This window comes from Pseudophryne corroboree, chromosome 4 (assembly GCF_028390025.1).
Source record: "Pseudophryne corroboree isolate aPseCor3 chromosome 4, aPseCor3.hap2, whole genome shotgun sequence".
NCBI lineage: Eukaryota > Metazoa > Chordata > Amphibia > Anura > Myobatrachidae > Pseudophryne > Pseudophryne corroboree.
In genome coordinates, this window is record NC_086447.1 from 535,284,899 (window position 1) to 535,306,592 (window position 21,694).

At 48.4% G+C, this 21,694-nt stretch overlaps 1 protein-coding gene and 1 pseudogene across 2 annotated transcripts in view; one reads left to right on the forward strand and one right to left on the reverse strand.

Annotated features, from left to right (window-relative positions):
* The window catches only part of ENPP3 (ectonucleotide pyrophosphatase/phosphodiesterase 3), a 352,328-nt gene that overhangs the window by 72,752 nt on the left and 257,882 nt on the right, over positions 1-21,694 (forward strand). The gene's annotated exons all lie outside the window — the stretch shown is intronic.
* On the reverse strand, positions 12,081-12,199 carry LOC134912941 (5S ribosomal RNA; annotated as a pseudogene).

Genomic DNA, 21,694 nt, shown 5'->3' on the forward strand with positions numbered 1-21,694 from the left:
GACCAGAAACCTTATTATCATGAAACTCAGCTAGAACAGTGCCTCTCAGAAATTCAGGGACGAAGAGACGATCTGCAGGAGTGACTTTGGGAGCCAGCTGCTGAAGCTGGACTAGCTGTGTAAATAAATCCTGTGTGAGGCCAGCCCGGATGACAGACGATGGAACTATGGGGGTAGTAGCCGGGTGGTTGTTGTGAACCGGAAGAAAACAACGTGACAGGGCATCGGCTTTTGTATTCTTGGAACCGGGCCTGAAGGTGATAATAAACCTGAAACGAGTAAAAAACAACTCCCAACGTGCCTGTCGAGCATTAAGCCGTTTAGCTGACTCAATATACTGCAGGTTCTTGTGGTCAGTAAACACCGTAATGGTATGCCTAGCTCCTTCCAGCCAATGCCTCCACTCCTCGAAAGCCCATTTAACTGCCAACAATTCTCGATTACCAACATCATAGTTGGATTCTGCGGAGGAGAATTTCCTGGACATGAAGGCACATGGGTGTAATTCCTGAGACTCCGGGTCTTCCTGAGAAAGGATAGCCCCCACTCCAACCTCTGAGGCATCTACCTCGACAATAAAGGGGAGCTCCGGGTTAGGGTGTCTGAGCACTGGAGCTGAGACAGAAGCCTCCTTTAAGGCCAGAAAGGCAGACTTGGCTTCAGGCGACCAATTGGAAGGGTCCGCTCCTTTTTTAGTCAATTCTACTATAGGAGCAACCAAATCAGAGAAGGTATGAATAAAACGCTTATAGTAATTTGCAAACCCTAAAAAGCGCTGAGTTGCTTTTAAGTTCGTGGGTTGTGCCCAATTTAGGATGGCCTGGAGCTTTTTTGGTTCCATGAAAACCTCTTAGGAGAAATAATATACCCCAGGAAGGACACTTCTGTGATGTGGAAATCACATTTCTCCAGTTTGGCGTATAAATGATTTTCCCGTAACTTCTGAAGGACCAGTCGCACATGGGTAATATGTTGTTCTAAAGACTCGGAGTAAATCAAAATGTCGTCTAAATAAACGACCACGAAGTTTCCTAGAAAGTCGCGAAGGACGTCGTTAATGAGATCTTGAAATACAGCAGGAGCATTTGACAGCCCAAACGGCATCACCTGGTATTCATAATGTCCCGACTGTGTGCTGAAAGCCGTCTTCCACTCATCCCCAGATTTAATTCGGATGAGATTGTAAGCCCCTCTAAGATCGATCTTGGAAAAGATAACGGCAGTCCGGAGCTGATCAAATGGTACTGAAATCAGTGGCAAGGGGTAGGTGTTTTTAACAGAGATTTTATTCAAAGCCCGAAAATCAATACATGGTCTGAGCGACCCATCTTTTTTCTCAACAAAAAAGAACCCTGCACTCAATGGAGATTTCGAGGGCCTAATGAAGCCTTTTTTTAGGCTCTCCTGTACATAATCATTCATTGCCGTAGTTTCCGGCCCAGACAGGGCATATAGTCTCCCCTTAGGTAAAGAGGCACCGGGAACTAAGTCAATAGCGCAGTCATAGGACCGATGAGGAGGCAGAATATCAGCATTACCCTTGGAGAAAACGTCGGCAAAGTCCTGATATTCCAAAGGAATAAGTTCTGGGGTGACTGCCGCAACCCGGACTGGACGGGAAATACATTCCTTAACACAAAAGGGACCCCATCGGGAAATCTCCCCAGACTGCCAATCTATGGTGGGATTATGAAAGGCAAGCCAGGGGTGACCCAGAACTACGGGGACAGCCGGACAATGGGTAAGGTAAAATTCGATTTTCTCTGAATGTAGGGCCCCCACTGTCAGTTGTACTGGAGGTGTGCGGTGAGTGATTACCCCGTTAGAAAGCGGACCACCATCCAAGCCGTGCATGGTGATACGTTTATCCATAGGTATCTGTGGAACGCCCAAAGCCTGAGCCCAACCAAGATCCATGAAATTTCCTGCAGCTCCACTGTCGACGAAGGCCGACACCAACAAAGTGAGGCTACCAAAGGAAATTTTTACAGGAACTAATAAGGAATCATTAGAGGAGATTAACTGCAGACCCAAGTGAACCCCCTCACTATTCACTTGGTCAGAGCGTTTCCCTGCTTATTCGGGCAATTACGTGTGATATGTCCCTTGCCACCACAATACAAGCAAAGACCAGAATTTAGCCTTCTGGTTCTTTCCTCTGGGGACAGCCGGGAGAGACCCATTTGCATGGGCTCCTCGACGTCCTCAGGGAAAGTATACACACATGGACTAGGCCTGAAACTAGCTCCTCTTTCAGCCCTCCGCTCCCGGAGACGACGATCAATTTTAATAGCAAGCTCCATGAGTTTGTCTAGCTTTAATAACTGCAGACAAACCGAGGCGAAACTGACTGCGCAGGGCCGGGTCATTCCAGCCACAGTCGTTCGACCAACGGCGAAACTCGGTACAATACGCCTCTGCTGGATTTTTCCCTTGCTTAAGTGCATGCAGGTGGCTCTCAGCCGACGCTTCTCTATCAGGGTCATCATACAAAAGGCCTAAGGACTTAAAAAAGGCATCTACAGATAGCAAGGCAACATCATCGGCTTTTATCCCAAAAGCCCAGGTTTGTGGATCGCCTTGTAGTAATGACATCACAATCCCGACCCGTTGAGACTCAGTACCAGAGGATCGGGGCCTTAAACGAAAATAAAGCTTACAAGCTTCCTTGAAATTAAAAAAATCCTTTCGGTTACCCGAAAAACGGTCAGGTAGATGCATCTTTTTTTCTGGAATCATACTCGGGGAGGCTCGCAAAAGATCTTCCTGCGATCTCACCCGAAGAGTAAGATCCTGAACCATCTGAGTTAGTTCCTGAATCTGGTTGGCCAAAAGCTGGCTGGGATTCGGTCCTAATACTGCCGGATTCATGAGGCCGAATTTCAAAGCCCACCAAATACAAATAACTTTTTTTTTTGTGTTTTTTGGGCCGGTGATAATGTTACGATCCTGATGCTCAGAACTAGAAGGATGTTGCGAAGTGAGTCCAGAGCACCAGGACGTGACGCTGAAATAGGGAGGGAACGGGAATAGCCCCTAGCACCCTACCTCCGTTGTTTTACCCGTGTGGTCAGTTCACGCCTGAGTGACTATGGTTTCTTGGGCCCACGGCAGCCGCGTTTGAAGGGCGGATTAGGTCTGCCCAACTCCGATGCCCCCAGGTCTTAGAGTGAGACAAAGCGTGAACCGAGGCAGGATAATAACAAGGGGACCTCTAACTAAAGCAAACAGAAGCTAGGAGCTACTAACTACCCTAAAACTAAATATATGTGCGGCACGCCGCCAAAGGAAAAGAACAACAAAAGATATCACTGTCCACTCCCCCACACGGCACCGCCGAGTTCCGGGGAGGACAGTGAAAAGCGGAAACCTCCGCAAAAACCACCAATACAAAAAGTACCAAAAGGACTAAGCGGCCTAGGCCGCAACACGCGGCAGAAGCCGCTACTCACGAAACCGGGAGAGAATTCCAACAAACGAGAACCCCCAGATGACTGCAACAGGTTCACTTGAACAGGAAGGATTCTCAGGACCGGCTTCAGAACTCCAGGACTCAGGAGCACAGGGAGCAGGATCGACCAGATACAGCTGACCAGGAACAGACGTTACAAGGCAGGAACAGCATACAGGAAGCTATCACCGGCGTCTGTGCCAGGTAGTGAGGGAGAATATAACAGGGAGCCCTCCAATAGCTGCAGCGAAGCTTAATTAGTAATGTCGTGCAGATGCCCTGCTGCACGACCAGAGCTAACAGGTGTATTGATTGATAGGAAGCAACGGGGAATGCGGTTCACCTGTGGCGTCCCCGTTGCTAAGGGTCCGGCGGCTACGCGCGCACGGTGTCCCAGCGTTGCCAGGGACCCGGCGGCTCAGCGCGCACGGCGTCCTGGCGTTGCCAGGGACCCGGCGGCTCAGCGCGCACGGCGTCCTGGCGTTGCTAGGTGCTGGGCGGGCAGGAAGGGAGGTGCGGCGGCCGTGAGCGTCGCTCGGAAGCAGACCGAGCGGCGACGCGGACTGCGGCACCTAACAATTGGGTCCTCATTAAAAGGTCTTTTTGGGGGCTGATCGACATTAGAGATCTCTTTTTGTTACGTATCCATGGTGTGCCACAATGGCAGGGCCCAGGGGAAGCGATTAGAAGTACTTTGAAGCTTTGGCATTCAGTGGTTGCGTCTGACCCAACCATTTTGCTGCCGTCGGCCGATTTATCAATTAGAACTGTTGCCGGTACTATACCTAATCTCGCGCTTGAAGCTTGGACAGATGCTGGGATTGTGAACTTGAGGGATCTCTGTTCAGAAGGAGGTTTAGTGCCCTACTCCAGCTTGCAATCCCGATTCCATATACCAAAACATGATTTCTTTAAGTACTTGCTACTGCACCACTGGCTTCATTCTTGTACTGGAGGGTCGGGAAGTCCCGTTCCCCTCCCTGCTTCTGTGTTTTCTAGATTATCTTCCCCTAGTCATAGGGGTGGGATATCCAAATGGTATCAATATATTGTCCTTCTGACTAAAAAGGGTAAAACTCCCTCGCAGCTTAAATGGCAAAGGGATCTTTCTATAGTTTTCCGAGAGGAGGAGTGGGACAATATCTCTTCAACGTGTTTTAAGATTTCTAAATGTCTCCAGCATTCTGAAATGTATTACAAATTATGTCACAGGGCGTACTTTACTCCACAGCGGCTTCATGGCATTTGGCCCTCGATTCCACAACTTTGTTGGAGGAACTGTGGACAGGTGGGCAATATTCTACATATTTTCTGGGAGTGCCCGCTTTTGAGACCGCTGTGGATGGAAGTGTTCTCCCTTATGCGGGAGGTGTTGGGGGTGGAGGTGCCACTGAATCCCATGTTTGCCTTATTTCATTATTCATCATGTTCACTACTGAACTGTGATAGATATGTGGCTGGTCATATCCTTATTTCCACTAAGGCAGCAATCGGACAGCTGTGGAAATCGCAGTCAATAGCCGTTATCCAAACTATTATCAATAACACCCACAAACACTTCTTATTTGAAACAGCGGGAGGTGTATATTCTGTGTTGCCTCCCTCAGCGCAGAGGAATTGGCTGAAATGGAGGGAATTTCGGGTTCGGCAGGGTCATACTATATTTGTCATATATTCCACAGACCTGTCGCAATTGCACTCCCCACATTCAGATTATAACTGATAGTACCAGTCACCTATGTCTAATCCTCTATACCATTCCCTAGTTGTGCCGTCTCTAGGAACACAGTTATTGAAGAGCTTTGCCTTTGTCTTTATGTTCCCCCTTGTGTGTCTTTGTCTTGTATCTTTTCCTATCCTTCTTCTCTTTCTGCATTATTAGTTGTTTTTTCTGTTCTGTATCTGTTATGTATTTTATTTGTCTGTTGGTGTGGTGCCAAGATTAGGAGTACGCAATGGACAAACTGCACGCTATGTTCTAAATGTCAAAGTATTTTGTAAACTTTTGCAGTTCACTCAATTTGGTTACCTTTGTCGATATTTTCTGTGAAATGTACTGTACTTCTTGGTTTTATTTCTGTTTCTCTAAAAATTTAATAAAAACCATTATTAAAAAAAAAAAAAGCATACTTGCTGACACCTGGGGACAACAAAAGGAGAAAAAAGAGACTCTTTTGTGGGCGCACTCTTAACTTAAATTAATATATGAAAAATTGGAAAATTGATCTAAAAATTAACTTTTATTAGTAATACAACGATAAAATGTGTTCAGTGGTCATTGGCATCAAAATGGTAATCAAACAGGTAAACTGAGTAGCATTAAGTTTGCTGATACTAGATAGAATAATGCAATACTATAATATAATCAGTAATAATTAGATGCTAATTTTAGCATAATAAATTCCGGCTGCCATTGTCCAAAGTCTTTATGGCGGATTATCCCAACCAGTTTAAGTAACAGATAAGACGCTTAAATGTACTAGCCCAGTATTAGTATGGTTAAGATGCCTGATGGAGATTAGAATAGGTACTAGCAAACAGGCGTAATGTTCCAGGCTGTCATAGGGAAGGAAAGGGAAAAATAAGAATTTACTTACCGATAATTCTATTTCTCGTAGTCCGTAGTGGATGCTGGGGACTCCGTCAGGACCATGGGGATTAGCGGCTCCGCAGGAGACAGGGCACAAAAGTAAAAGCTTTAGGACTAGGTGGTGTGCACTGGCTCCTCCCCCTATGACCCTCCTCCAAGCCTCAGTTAGGATACTGTGCCCGGACGAGCGTACACAATAAGGAAAGATTTTGAATCCCGGGTAAGACTCATACCAGCCACACCAATCACACTGTACAACTTGTGATCTGAACCCAGTTAACAGCATGATAACAGAGGAGCCTCTGAAAAGATGGCTCACAACAATAATAACACGATTTTTGTAACAATAACTATGTACAAGTATTGCAGACAATCCGCACTTGGGATGGGCGCCCAGCATCCACTACGGACTAGGAGAAATAGAATTATCGGTAAGTAAATTCTTATTTTCTCTGACGTCCTAAGTGGATGCTGGGGACTCCGTCAGGACCATGGGGATTATACCAAAGCTCCCAAACGGGCGGGAGAGTGCGGATGACTCTGCAGCACCGAATGAGAGAACTCCAGGTCCTCCTCAGCCAGGGTATCAAATTTGTAGAATTTAGCAAACGTGTTTGCCCCTGACCAAGTAGCAGCTCGGCAAAGTTGTAAAGCCGAGACCCCTCGGGCAGCCGCCCAAGATGAGCCCACCTTCCTTGTGGAATGGGCATTTACAGATTTTGGCTGTGGCAGGCCTGCCACAGAATGTGCAAGGTGAATTGTACTACAAATCCAACGAGCAATCGTCTGCTTAGAAGCAGGAGCACCCAGCTTGTTGGGTGCATACAGGATAAACAGCGAGTCAGTTTTCCTGACTCCAGCCGTCCTGGAAATATATATTTTCAGGGCCCTGACAACATCTAGCAACTTGGAGTCCTCCAAGTCCCTAGTAGCCGCAGGCACCACAATAGGTTGGTTCAGGTGAAACGCTGACACCACCTTAGGGAGAAACTGGGGACGAGTCCGCAGTTCTGCCCTGTCCGAATGGAAAAACAGATATGGGCTTTTGTGAGACAAAGCCGCCAATTCTGACACTCGCCTGGCCGAGGCCAGGGCCAACAGCATGGTCACTTTCCATGTGAGATATTTCAAATACACAGATTTGAGCGGTTCAAACCAATGTGATTTGAGGAATCCCAGAACTACGTTGAGATCCCACGGTGCCACTGGAGGCACAAAAGGGGGTTGTATATGCAGTACTCCCTTGACGAATGTCTGGACTTCAGGAACTGAAGTCAATTCTTTCTGGAAGAAAATCGACAGGGCCGAAATTTGAACCTTAATGGACCCCAATTTGAGGCCCATAGACACTCCTGTTTGCAGGAAATGCAGGAATCGACCGAGTTGAAATTTCTCCGTGGGGGCCTTCCTGGCCTCACACCACGCAACATATTTTCGCCAAATGCGGTGATAATGTTGTGCGGTCACCTCCTTCCTGGCTTTGACCAGGGTAGGTATGACCTCTTCTGGAATGCCTTTTTCCCTTAGGATCCGGCGTTCAACCGCCATGCCGTCAAACGCAGCCGCGGTAAGTCTTGGAACAGACAGGGTCCTTGCTGAAGCAAGTCCCTTCTTAACGGCAGAGGCCATGGGTCCTCTGTGAGCATCTCTTGAAGTTCTGGGTACCAAGTCCTCCTTGGCCAATCCGGAGCCACGAGTATAGTTCTTACTCCTCTCCGTCTTATAATTCTCAGTACCTTGGGTATGAGAGGAAGAGGAGGGAACACATACACTGACTGGTACACCCACGGTGTTACCAGAGCGTCCACAGCTATTGCCTGAGGGTCCCTTGACCTGGCGCAATACCTGTCCAGTTTTTTGTTGAGGCGGGACGCCATCATGTCCACCTTTGGTTTTTCCCAATGGTTCACAATCATGTGGAAGACTTCCGTGTGAAGTCCCCACTCTCCCGGGTGGAGGTCGTGCCTGCTGAGGAAGTCTGCTTCCCAGTTGTCCACTCCCGGAATGAACACTGCTGACAGTGCTATCACATGATTTTCCGCCCAGCGAAGAATCCTTGCAGCTTCTGCCATTGCCCTCCTGCTTCTTGTGCCGCCCTGTCTATTTACGTGGGCGACTGCCGTGATGTTGTCCGACTGGATCAGCACCGGCTGACCTTGAAGCAGAGGTCTTGCTAGGCATAGAGCATTGTAAATTGCCCTTAGCTCCAGTATATTTATGTGGAGAGAAGTCTCTAGACTTGACCACATTCCCTGGAAATTTCTTCCCTGTGTGACTGCTCCCCAGCCTCTCAGGCTGGCATCCGTGGTCACCAGGATCCAATCCTGAATGCCGAATCTGCGGCCCTCTAGTAGATGAGCACTCTGCAGCCACCACAGAAGAGACACCCTTGTCCTCGGAGACAGGGTTATCCGCTGATGCATCTGAAGATGCGATCCGGACCATTTGTCCAGCAGATCCCACTGAAAAGTTCTTGCGTGAAATCTGCCGAATGGAATCGCTTCGTAAGAAGCCACCATTTTTCCCAGGACCCTTGTGCAATGATGCACTGACACTTTTCCTGGTTTTAGGAGGTTCCTGACTAGCTCGGATAACTCCCTGGCTTTCTCCTCCGGGAGAAACACCTTTTTCTGGACTGTGTCCAGAATCATCCCTAGGAACAGCAGACGTGTCGTCGGGATCAGCTGCGATTTTGGAATATTTAGAATCCACCCGTGCTGTGCTACTCCGACCTCCAACTGTTCCCTGGACTTTGCCCTTATCAGGAGATCGTCCAAGTAAGGGATAATTAAGACGCCTTTTCTTCAAAGAAGAATCATCATTTCGGCCATTACCTTGGTAAAGACCCGGGGTGCCGTGGACAATCCAAACGGCAGCGTCTGAAACTGATAATGACAGTTCTGTACTACGAACCTGAGGTACCCTTGGTGAGAAGGGCAAATTGGGACATGAAGGTAAGCATCCTTGATGTCCAGGGACACCATATAGTCCCCTTCTTCCAGGTTCGCTATCACTGCTCTGAGTGACTCCATCTTGAATTTGAACCTTTGTATGTAAGTGTTCAAAGATTTCAGATTTAGAATAGGTCTCACCGAGCCGTCTGGCTTCGGTACCACAAATAGTGTGGAATAATACCCCTTTCCCTGTTGTAGGAGGGGTACTTTGATTATCACCTGCTGGGAATACAGCTTGTGAATTGCTTCCAATACTGCCTCCCTGTCGGAGGGAGACGTTGGTAAAGCAGACTTCAGGAACCTGCGAGGGGGAGACGTCTCGAATTCCAATCTGTACCCCTGGGATACTACCTGTAGGATCCAGGGGTCCACTTGCGAGTGAGCCCACTGCGCGCTGAAACTCTTGAGACGACCCCCCACCGCACCTGAGTCCGCTTGTAAGGCCCCAGCGTCATGCTGAGGACTTGGCAGAAGCGGTGGAGGGCTTCTGTTCCCGGGAAGAGGCTGTCTGCTGCAGTCTTTTTTCCTTTCCTCTACCCCGGGGCAGATATGACTGGCCTTTTGCCCGCTTGCCCTTATGGGGACGAAAGGACTGAGGCTGAAAAGACGGTGTCTTTTTCTGCTGAGAGGTGAGTTGGGGTAAAAAGGTGGATTTTCCAGCTGTTGCCGTGGCCACCAGGTCCGAAAGACCGACCCCAAATAACTCCTCCCCTTTATACGGCAATACTTCCATATGCCGTTTGGAATCCGCATCACCTGACCACTGTCGTGTCCATAAACATCTTCTGGCAGAAATGGACATCGCACTTACTCTTGATGCCAGGGTGCAAATATCCCTCTGTGCATCACGCATGTATAGAAACGCATCTTTTAAACGCTCTATAGTCAATAAAATACTGTCCCTGTCCAGGGTATCAATATTTTCAGTGAGGGACTCCGACCACGCCACCCCAGCGCTGCACATCCAGGCTGAGGCAATCGCTGGTCGCAGTATAACACCAGTATGTGTGTATATACTTTTTAGGACATTTTCCAGCTTCCTATCAACTGGCTCCTTGAGGGCGGCCGTCTCAGGAGACGGTAACGCCACTTGTTTTGATAAGCGTGTGAGTGCCTTATCCACCCTAGGGGGTGTTTCCCAACGCGCCCTAACTTCTGGCGGGAAAGGGTATAATGCCAATAATTTCTTAGATATCAGCAATTTTTTATCGGGGGAGACCCACGCATCATCACACACTTCATTTAATTCTTCTGATTCAGGAAAAACTACGGGTAGTTTTTTCACACCCCACATAATACCCTTTTTTGTGGTACTTGTAGTATCAGAAATATGCAAAGCCTCCTTCATTGCCGTGATCATGTAACGTGTGGCCCTACTGGAAAATACGTTTGTTTCTTCACCGTCGACACTGGAGTCAGTGTCCGTGTCTGTGTCAACCGACTGAGGTAATGGGCGCTTTAGAGCCCCTGACGGTGTTTGAGACGCCTGGACAGGCACTAACTGACTTGCCGGCTGTCTCATGTCGTCAACAGTTTTTTGTAAAGTGCCGACACTATCACGTAATTCCTTAAATAAGACCATCCAGTCAGGTGTCGACTCCCTAGGGGGTGAATCACTAATACAGGCAATTGCTCCGCCTCCACACCATTTTCCTCCTCATACATGTCGACACACGCGTACCGACACACAGCACACACACAGGGAATGCTCTGATAGAGGACAGGACCCCACTAGCCCTTTGGGGAGACAGAGGGAGAGTTTGCCACCACACACCAGAGCGCTATATATGTATAGGGACAACCTTATAAATAAGTGTTTCTCCCTTATAGCTGCTATATATGTTTTTATATGCCAAATTAGTGCCCCCCCCCCCCCCCTCTTTTTTACCCTGTTTCTGTAGTGCAGGACTGCAGGGGAGAGTCAGGGAGACGTCCTTCCAGCGGAGCTGTGAGGGAAAATGGCGCTTGTGTGCTGAGGAGATAGGCTCCGCCCCCTTCACGGCGGCCTTTCTCCCGCTTTTTATGAGGTAAAATGGCAGGGGTTAAATACATCCATATAGCCCAGGAGCTATATGTGATGTATTTTTTACCATAAATAGTGTTTTCATTGCGTCTCAGGGCGCGCCCCCCCAGCGCCCTGCACCCTCAGTGACCGGAGTGTGAAGTGTGCTGAGAGCAATGGCGCACAGCTGCAGTGCTGTGTGCTACCTTTCTTGAAGACAAGATGCCTTCTGCCGCCGATTTCTGGACCTCTTCACTCTTCTGGCTCTGTAAGGGGGCTGGCGGCGCGGCTCCGGGACCCATCCATGGCTGGGCCTGTGATCGTCCCTCTGGAGCTAATGTCCAGTAGCCAAGAAGCCCAATCCACTCTGCACGCAGGTGAGTTCGCTTCTTCTCCCCTTAGTCCCTCGATGCAGTGAGCCTGTTGCCAGCAGGACTCACTGAAAATAAAAAAACCTAAGTCTATACTTTTATTCTAAGCAGCTCAGGAGAGCTACCTAGATTGCACCCTTCTCGGCCGGGCACAAAAACCTAACTGAGGCTTGGAGGAGGGTCATAGGGGGAGGAGCCAGTGCACACCACCTAGTCCTAAAGCTTTTACTTTTGTGCCCTGTCTCCTGCGGAGCCGCTAATCCCCATGGTCCTGACGGAGTCCTCAGCATCCACTTAGGACGTCAGAGAAAGTAAGAAATAAGATGGCAGAGCGAATCTGCTGTCAGTGTTAAGGGCCCTACACACTGGCCGATTTTTTGAAAGATATGAACGATCTCGTTCATAAATGAACGAGAACTCGTTCATATCTTTCAGTGTGGAGACTCCTGCGATGAACGATGCGCGGCCCCGCGCTCGTTCATCGCTGGTCTCCCGTCGGCTGTGCATGCAGGCCAATATGGACGATCTCGTCCATATTTGCCTGCACTTCAATGCAGCCGCGTGACGGGGGGAGTGAAGAAACTTCACTCCCCCCGTCACTGCCCCCCCGCCGCCGGGTCACTCGTCGGCCGTATCCGCCGTCGGGCAGCTCGGCGGCGGGTCGGCCAGTGAGTAGGGCCCTTTAGACTCTGAGCGTAACAGGCCAGTCTTATCTCTACTAAACTGAGTATTCCTCAAGGGTCGCCCACTTGAGTACTGACCCAGCCCTACACAGATTAGCTTCCAAGATCGGACGGTTTTGGGCGTTACCAGTGTGGTATGATAGTAGAGATGAAAATGAATGATGATCCAATGCTTCTGGAATCACTGATGAGAGTTCACGAATTACACAGTATCCAAAGAGCACCAAAGATAAGATGGATCTGCTGCCAATGTTAGACAGGGGTGAACCCTGAATCAATGGTGAGAGTCCATGAAAGATAGAAAAAGACTGAAGCAAGTGAAAGAAAAGTATGCTCTATAATGCTATATAGGAAGAATAAATCAGATATGATGTAGAAATAACAATTTATCGGCTGCTAAGGTCAATCAAAATATAATGACATTCTTAAATGAGCTGGATAAATTAGTATCTAATATTATCTGGAGCAGTTGGTTCTGAATCCAGATACAGAAGTCCAGCAAGTAAAAAAAATGATATATGCCCAAAATTGGACAAGATAACAGTGTAGCAAATTAGAGACAGACTTTAAACCTATAGTATTCTGTGCTTGAAGGTTTCAACAATAATGATACTTATGTAGCATGTAGCTGATAGTAATGAACATTGTAACAAATACACAGACTGCCACTCAGAGGCTGAGAGTGCATGAGGACAATATAAATAAATGTCTAGAAAGGTGAGTATAATCAAAAGTTAAACAAATAGCTGCACACAGAGCACATATTGTTCTTAATAATAAAGTGGTGATAGGTACATAGGCATATATGGATGAGTAATAGTATTATATGAGCTGAAAAAAAGCTACCCAGGTAATAATGAAAAAACAAAATGAAAGAATCTAGTCACAGAAAGCAGGACAGATTACAAATGTGGGAAAAGGTGGGAAAAGGTGGTAATGAAATACTGATATTACCAGTGGTGATTAACAGAAGAAATATCCTGAGTCCTGTTAAATGGAGTCACCATCGGCGTGAGGAGTAAATCTGGCGGCCGTGCTTGAAAAGTGCAGGACACGGGTGGGTGTGGACATCCTGGGGGGAAGCTACTGGGGAGGTGCAGAAGGGAGTGGCACCATGACTGTGTCATCATGTCCCATCCCCACTGTACAAAGTTTCAATTTGCTGCACTGTAAATAGGAAGGCGGGACTACAATGATGCCATTCAGCATGAGTCACATAATCAAGTCCAAAGTAAAGTGGTTGGCATATGGGAGCTAGCCTACTCTTGAAAGAGTCTTGGAGAGCCTCCAGAAATTTGTAAGTCTCTGAGACATTCTGGAGAGTAGGTATGTATGATGTACAGTTGAGCGTTAGCGTGCCTACTTCATGACCAAATCACGCTGTTAAAGCTGCCAAGTATTTCCATGCTATATGCAACAGCAGGCAATATTTTCCCTGCAGGGTAACAAAACATTTTTTTTTACCTCATTATCACAACATGGTTTGACTAGATCATGGGCATAACTATAGTGGTTGCAAGGAGTGCCATTGCTATGGGGCCCAGAGGCCTAGGGGGCCCTGGACCCAGGTTATAAAGTTTCATACCAGTTACCCAGATTTGCCTGCTAAGCAATTGGGTCTTATCTATTGGGCAGTGTATGGGGATAGAAGCCCAGGGAATGGTGTGCAGTATTAAGGGAAACCAGCTTAGATAGTGTGCTGGGAATCTGGCTTGCCATAGACAGTTAATTAAGCCTGCTAAATTTGTGTGTGAAAAGCAGGGAAACATGAAGAAGTTGATGAAAGAGTTAGCAGAAATAAGAAAAGCTGGACAGCAATGGGAAGTGTTACACAAACTTACACCCGCAGACAATATTGAGGCATTTTTGTGCACTTTTGAATGCACTGTCGCATGATCAAAATGGCCAGAGGAGGAATGGGCTGCCATGTTAGCTCACAGTGAGCCTATATTGACTTGATGATATCTGAAGTTAGCTCCTATCCTCATCTGAAGGAGGCATAACTCAGCAGAGTTGGGGCAACAGGGCACAGTAAAGAGTTTCATGAGTGGCAGCTGAGCTCATCTGAGCTTCCAAGAGTCCAACTGGCTAAATTAGCCAGACTGAGTAAAGCATGGCTACAGCCGGAGAAACATACTGCTCTATGCATAGTAGAAATAGCTGCTTTAGACCATGCCAAACGGGTACTGGACAGTTGCATACAACAGTGTGCCCTGCAAGCTGACCCTCAAATGTTTCATGAGTTAGCAATGGCAATTGAGCGGTACCTGACCCTAGAGAAATTGAATAAAGCCACCCAAGTGTTGCCACCAGTACCTAAGTCAAGGACAGAAAATACCAGTCAGCCCTCATTGGTTGCTAGAAAAACTCCAGAGTGTCAGGTACCTATTGATGACACACTGGGTGTTAGCCAGAAACAAGAAGTGGTGGACTTAGTAGCATGTTATCAGGATGTGTTCACAACCCTCCCAGGGAAAACCCAAATCATACAGCATGATATTATCACTGTACCTGGGGTGACTATGAAACAAAGGCCTTGCTGTATTCCTGAAGGCAAACAAGCATGGAGGAGATGGTGTGCCTATGGGTTATAGAGGAATCAACCAGTGAATGGAACAATCCCATTGTTTTGGTTCTCAAGCCTTCGGGAGCTTTAAGATTTTGCAATGATTTTTGCAAAATAAATAATTTTTCCCAGTTTGATGCCTACCTTATGCCCCGGGTTGATTAATTAGTTGAACATTTAGCAAAAAGCCAGTATCTCACCAGTCTTGACCTAACAAAAGGGTACAGGCCAATCCCTTTGAAGCTGCTAAGACAAAAACAGCCTTCTCTACTCCAGAGGGCTTTTTTCAGTATAAGGTGTTGCCTTTTAGGTTACATGTTGCCCCTACGACTTTCCAAAGAGCTATGAACAAGCTGCGCTGGCCTCATAGGGAGCATGCCACATCTTATTTGGATGACATTGTCATTTTTAGCTCAGACTGGAAATTGCACCTTCCAAAAGTAGAGGCTATATTACAGTCTCTACGGGCAAATGGGTTCACCGCTAACCTGGAGAAGTGTGCCATTGGAAAGATGGAGGCAAGGTACCTAGGAAATATTGTGGGCAGCGGGCAGGTTAAACCACAGCCCAATAAGGTGGAAGCAGTCCTCACATGGCCTAAACCAAAATGCAAGTCACAACTCAAAACATTTCTTGGTCTGGAAGGATACTATCACAGATTTATACGTGACAGATAAAATCGTGTGGTCTAAGGGGCTAATTCAGACCTGATCGCTGCTGTGTGCACAGCAGCAATCAGGTCTGAAGTGCGCATTCGCCGGCACTGCAGTGCACTGGCGCATGACAGACAGCCGATTGCTGTATTAGCCCTGCGATCGCCTCTGCCTGATTGACAGGCAGAGGCGGTTGCTGGTCGGAAGGGGGGAGGGCCGGCGGCGTTTGGGGAGCATGCCCGGACCGTTGGGGGGCGGGCCGCGGCGGCTGCATGAAGTCACTCGCAGCCCGGGCAGTGACGAGTAGCTTCCTGCCAGCGCGAAGGAGCTGCGCTGGCAGGGAGCTACTCCTACAGTACAAAAGCATCGCAATGCTTTTGTACTTGTGCGGGGGAAGGTTGGGCCTGACATGCAGGTCGGACTAACCCTGTGCTGGGCGTCCCTCCGCATGTCAGGCCCAAATCACCCCCTAAGTCAGAGACTGCTTGGCAAGATTTGAGGCAAGCATTGTGTTTTACAAGCTCGGGATTTTAGGAAGCAGTTTGTGTTACAAACTGATGCCTCAGGGACAGGATTAGGGGCAGTACTTTCCCAGGAGCTATATGGGAAGGAGAAACCCATCCTCTACCTTAGAGGATGCCTTTAGAATGCTGTCAGTACACAGGGATAATGCTCTTGATGCTGGACAACCTGGTCATGCAATAGGCTGGGGGTGTGAAGTTGCGCTAGGCCCCAATGGAGTCTGTACCATCTTTGATTCTCAGAGCATGGAATGTTATGCTGTGACCTATAACCTGCTGTGAACTGCTGTTACACCTTGTGAGTGATCTAACTTCTGTAGAAAGAATAAACCTGCTGATTGAATAATAGCCAGTGTATGTGATCCTTGTCATGGGACAGGCCCTTGTCGCGGGCTGGGGGGCATGCCAGTAGGTTACAGAGCGCTGGCCATGCCCCCACATTGACAGAAAAATGGGGGGGGAGGGGGGTGACTCGCGGTCACGGCACTTCCGCGAAGCCAAGCTTCCTTTCCTTAGGCCACACCCCCTTTGGGGGGGAGGGCGCGCGGCTTCACCGCAAAAGAGTCCCTCTTTTTGACCTCCCGATGTAGGGAGGTATGTAACAGACTCATGGAGCTCACTTTCACCCCTTGTTATTATTGACATACTATAGCTCAGGCCTGGCCAACCTGTGGCTCTCCAGCTGTTGTAAAACTACAAGTTCCATCATGCTTTGCCACAGTTTTGATATTAGGGAATGCTAAAACTGTGGCAGGGCATGCTGGGATGTGTAGTTTCACAACATCTGGAGAGCCACAGGTTGGCCAGGCCTGCTATAGCTTATAGGGGTTGGGTGTGTGAGTTTGACAGTTAAATTATTGACATTCACAAAGGGGACACTGTAAGGTCAAAACGCAGCATGCTATCATGTTAGTAAAGTGATTACATACATAGGATAGGGGTTGTAATTGGAAAGTATACTCAAAGGGTGTACACCTGTTTGCTTATTGCAAAATATGAATGTTTATACTGGGCACTGCCAAAAAAATTTTTATTTGATACTTGCGACCCTTATGCTTGGAGAGGTGGAACAGGGGAGGGAAGGAGCTTGCAAACAGACTGAGTACTAGAAGGTCATGTTCATATAATTGCAAACTTAGGTTGACACGCACGGCGATGCATATACACCTGTCATTAAGTGTTTGAAGGCTGGTGCAATTACAAGTTGATTATCACGTGCACTAGTTACCAGCTTCTGATTGGCTCATTACAAATTCAATCTCAGCGTAAGCCTCTTTGGGGTTGTTCTGCATATTAAGCTCCTAAAACGGGATAAGTATGATATCCTGGCTGTCGGGATCCTGGCGGTCAGGAGCCCGACGCCAGGATCCCGACAGCCGGGATACCAGCCACGAGTGCAGCATGTCCCCTCGTGGGCTTGGCGTGCTTTGGGCCCAGTGGCGACCTGGTCGCCACAGGGATATATATCCCCTCGAGTGGTGGCATGGACCACCACCTGATTGGGGATTACAGCCCGACCGCCGGTATTTCACCTGGTGTCATGATTCCGTTGTCGGTATCCTGACAGCCGGGATCCCGACTTCCGGTAAATTGACTGCCTACCCCTAAAACATTGTCCACCGAAGTTGACTTTCCTTTAATAACAAACATAATATTATATTCTTCATGTTAGCATGAAAACAGTATTACTCCTTAATGTAAATTGCCCAACCCATATATAAAATAGTGGTGTGTCCTAGACAGCTGTTAGCTGGTGGCGTGTGCCATATGATATTGTGGCAAGCAGTGTTGGACTGGGGCATGAGGGGCCCACCAGGGGAATGCAGTAGTAGATGCCCATGTTTAGGTGTGTGGCTGGTCTCCATAGAGGGTGTGGCCAGCTATCATAGAGGCTTGGCTAACCACTAGAGAGTGCATGGACTGGGCCCCTTGATAAATAAATTATTTATAATTTGATAATAAATAATAATAATTGATAATAAATTGTATATTGTAAATACTGCTAGTGCATCATGATAATGTATCAGATTACTAACATCAATGCACTGTAGAATACCATAGTCCTGTGCAGTATAAAGTAACATATGTATAATGTATAATTCTAGTGCACAGTCTGGAACCTGATCCCTAGAGGAATAGGTGGGGCCCCTATGCAGTGGGGCCCACCAGGTGTTTCCCCTGTACCCCTGTTGCCAGTCCAACCCTAGTAGCAAGTCTGTTTTTCATGCAGTGGTGCCACAAGAAAATTCCATATACTGTAACAGCTCTTCAATAGAAACATAGCTGGTAGGAAAGGAGTGCTCCTGTGCACACCTGGAGCTGCAGGTTAATGCGAGGTAAATGTAAAACACCCTTATAACATAGATGACATAAACAATACAATGGGATACCACGTGTAAAGCTTTTACAAGTCTATGGAATATACCAGACGGTTAGAGTCTTTTGGTAAAAATCTTTCCTCAAGGTAGTAGTCCTGTGTGTCTCTTTTCCTCCCAGCGGTGGTATACATGCAATGAGAGGACAAAAGGACAATGGTGTAGTATGTCTAGGTAGCTGTTATGACTGTGGTTTTTGGGAACCTGGTGTGTATGTGAAGTCCGTGCGGGTAACTTGAGGACTATGGCCCTCATTCCGAGTTGATCGGTCGCAAGGCGAATTTAGCAGAGTTACACACGCTAAGCCTACGCCTACTGGGAGTGTATCTTAGCTTCTTAAAATTGCGACCGATGTATTCGCAATATTGCGATTACAAACTACTTTGCAGTTTCTGAGTAACTTCAACCTTACTCTGCCTGTGCGATCAGTTCAGTGCTTGTCGTTCCTGGTTTGACGTCACAAACACACCCAGCGTTCGCTCAGACACTCCCCCGTTTCTCCAGCCACTCCTGCGTTTTTTCCGGAAACGGTAGCGTTTTCATCCACACGCCCATAAAACGCCGTGTTTCCGCCCAGTAACACCCATTTCCTGTCAATCACATTACGATCGCCGGAGCGATGAAAAAGCCGTGAGTAAAAATACTATCTTCATTGTTAAATTACTTGGCGCAGTCGCAGTGCGAATATTGCGCATGCGTACTAAGCGGATTTTCATTGCGATGCGATGAAAAATACCGACCGATCAACTCGGAATGAAGGCCTATGTGTATATTTGGCTGGTCTGTGGGAATCAGTGAAATGAAGTAGTAAGGAGCAATCCCTGACCGGGGGTCGAACCCGAGCCTCGGCAGTGGGAACCGTATCCTGACCACTGGATCACCAGGGATTTGGTGTTGAGAACAGCATGGTGATACTGTCACAGGAGTGGGTGTTTGTGTACTCAAGATTACTATGAAATAGGTTCTCTGGAGTTATGCATAACTGGGAGGAGAGCTGAGGACGCTGAACCGGACTGGTTACCGGTGAGACTGATAACCACACTGTGAATCGGGCTGGGTACTGGTATAACTGGAACGTGACTTTAATCCGGGGTGGTACCAGATATAACTGTAAACGCAACAGTATGTAGAACAATGACTATGGCTGTGACTTTAAGACAAGGCTGAAGAAGAACTGAAGACTGTAGCTGTGACTTTAAGATGAGGCTGAAGAATACTGCGGCTGTGTCTTTAAGATGAGACTGAAGAATACTGCGGCTGTGTCTTTAAGACGAGACTGAATAATACTGCGGCTGTGTCTTTAACACAAGACTGATACTGGATATAACTGGTAACACAACTGTAATCCGGACTGGGTAGCAAAAGAGCAGAGTTTCAAAGGAACCTCGGTAATAGCGTTACCTCTTAGGGAGCTCAACTTCTAAGCTCACACTGAGAGGTGTGACACAAGGAACTGGCAGATTCTGCAGCACAAGTCTCTTTACTGATACTTCCTGGTCCTTGGTCATTGGTGAACAGAGTCAAGTGATTCAGAGAGTCTCAGGCTGGCACAGGATTGGATAGCTCCAGGTCAGGTGATCAGAACCTATCATGTCAGTACTCCAGTTTAGGCTCCGACGTGGAGTGAGGCCTAGCGGGCCAAAAAAACTCTGAAGCCTGAATTTATCCAAATGAACAGAGGATGCTGACTTTTAGGCCTAAACTCCAGAATGAACACAGTGAAGAATCAAAATGCTGCACACAGCTGATTACTGATTACTTAGAGGAATTCCTACTCAGGTGGCTAATCAAGGTAAGCAAACACAGATTTGCAGTCTTCCTGGTGAGCTGAACAGATGCAAGTTACAGGATACGCTGAGGTAAGCACCAAAATTTGAGAAATACAGTCAGGATCTCGCAAATGCCATACCTGCAAGAGACCTGTGAGCAGAGGCGGAACTCCCGGAGACAGCGGAGTCCGTTGCCGCTGGGCTCCTGGCCCTGACGGGGGCACAGCACCTGCTCCGTTGTCCCCCGTTCCGTCCAAACATGATTCATTTCTGTAGTGTAGTGCAGCAGGCGCTGCTACAGGTGCCGACGAGTGAGCGCAGCGCCTATCAGCATCAGCGGCACTCACTCCTCTCTGTGTTCTCTGCTGCTGAGCTCTGGCCTGGGTCGCGGGTGTCACGTGACATCCTTCCGCGACTCAGCCGCTGCCCGTCAGGACACATACTGTAGCAGCAGCCGCCAGGAGACAGTGCAGAGTGGGGAAAAGCGAGGTTGTTACAGTCAGGAGCGTGGACTCCTGAAAACTGTACCATATGTAAGTGCAAGCCCTTTTTGGGAGAGGGGGAACATGTGAGGGAGATTACAGAACACCTGCTGCTGTCACCGCTCACAGGGTCGTTTAACTAAGCCTGACTCTGCCTCCCCTCTCTCCTGTCCTGTTCCCATCCCTGCCACCTCTGTGCTGGCCCTGTCTCCCCTCTCTCCTGTCCCTCTAAACCCTGTCCTTTCCCTGCCACCTATGTACTTGCCCTGCCTACCCTCTCTCCTGTCACCCTTGTCCTGTACCTGTCACCTCTGTGCTGGCCTATCACGCCTGCCCCGTCTGTCACCCTGTCCTTTCCCATCCCTGTCACCTCTGTGCTGGGCTATGACGCCTGTCCCGTCTCTGTCACCCCTGTCCTATCCCTGTCACCTCTGTGCTGGCCCTGCCTCCCCTCTCTCCTGTCCTGTCCTTGTCACCTCTTGCCGGCCCTGTCATCTCTCTTAGCTGACACTTCTGTTCTGTCCATGTCCCCTCTGTCCAGTCCCTGTCACCCCTCTTTACTTCCCCTGTACTGTCCCATCCCTGCCACCTCTGTGCTGGCCCTGTCTCCCCTCTTTCCTGTCACTGTCACCCCTGTCCTATCCCTGTCACCTCTGTGCTGCTGGCCTTGTCTTCTCTCTCTGCTGACCCTTCCGTTCTGTCCCCTCTGTCCAGTCCCTGCCACCCCTGTCCCTGTCCTGACCCTGCTAACCGTCTCTCCTATCCCTTCAGTTCTGTCCTGGTACTTCTGTCCTGGTTCTGCCCATGTCACCCCTTTCCTGTCCTGTCCCCTTCCCCTCTGTCCTGGTACCTCTCTTGTCCCTGTCACCTCTATCTTGGTCCTGTCAGTTTTGTTCTTCCCCATTGGACTGTCCATGTCCTCGTTGTATTGGCCCTGTCACCTCTGTCCTGTCCCTGACACCCTTCTCTCCTGTCCCCTCTTTTCTGTCATGGCCCTGTCATCCCTGTACTCTCCCTGTCCCCTCTGTCGTGGTCCTGTCACCCATCTTTCCTGGCCCTCTGTTTCGTCTTGGCCCTGTCACATCTGTCCTGTGCCTGTCCCCTCTGTCTTAGTCTGCCCTGGCCCCACTGGACTTTCCCTTTCATCTCAGTACTGTCCCTGACACCTCTGTCCTGGCACTTTTTTCGAGGGTTGGGGGCACCAAACTCTAACTTGCCTCCGGGCGACCGGGATGAACTTACGCCACTGCCTGTGAGACCTTTGCTTCATTTGCCAG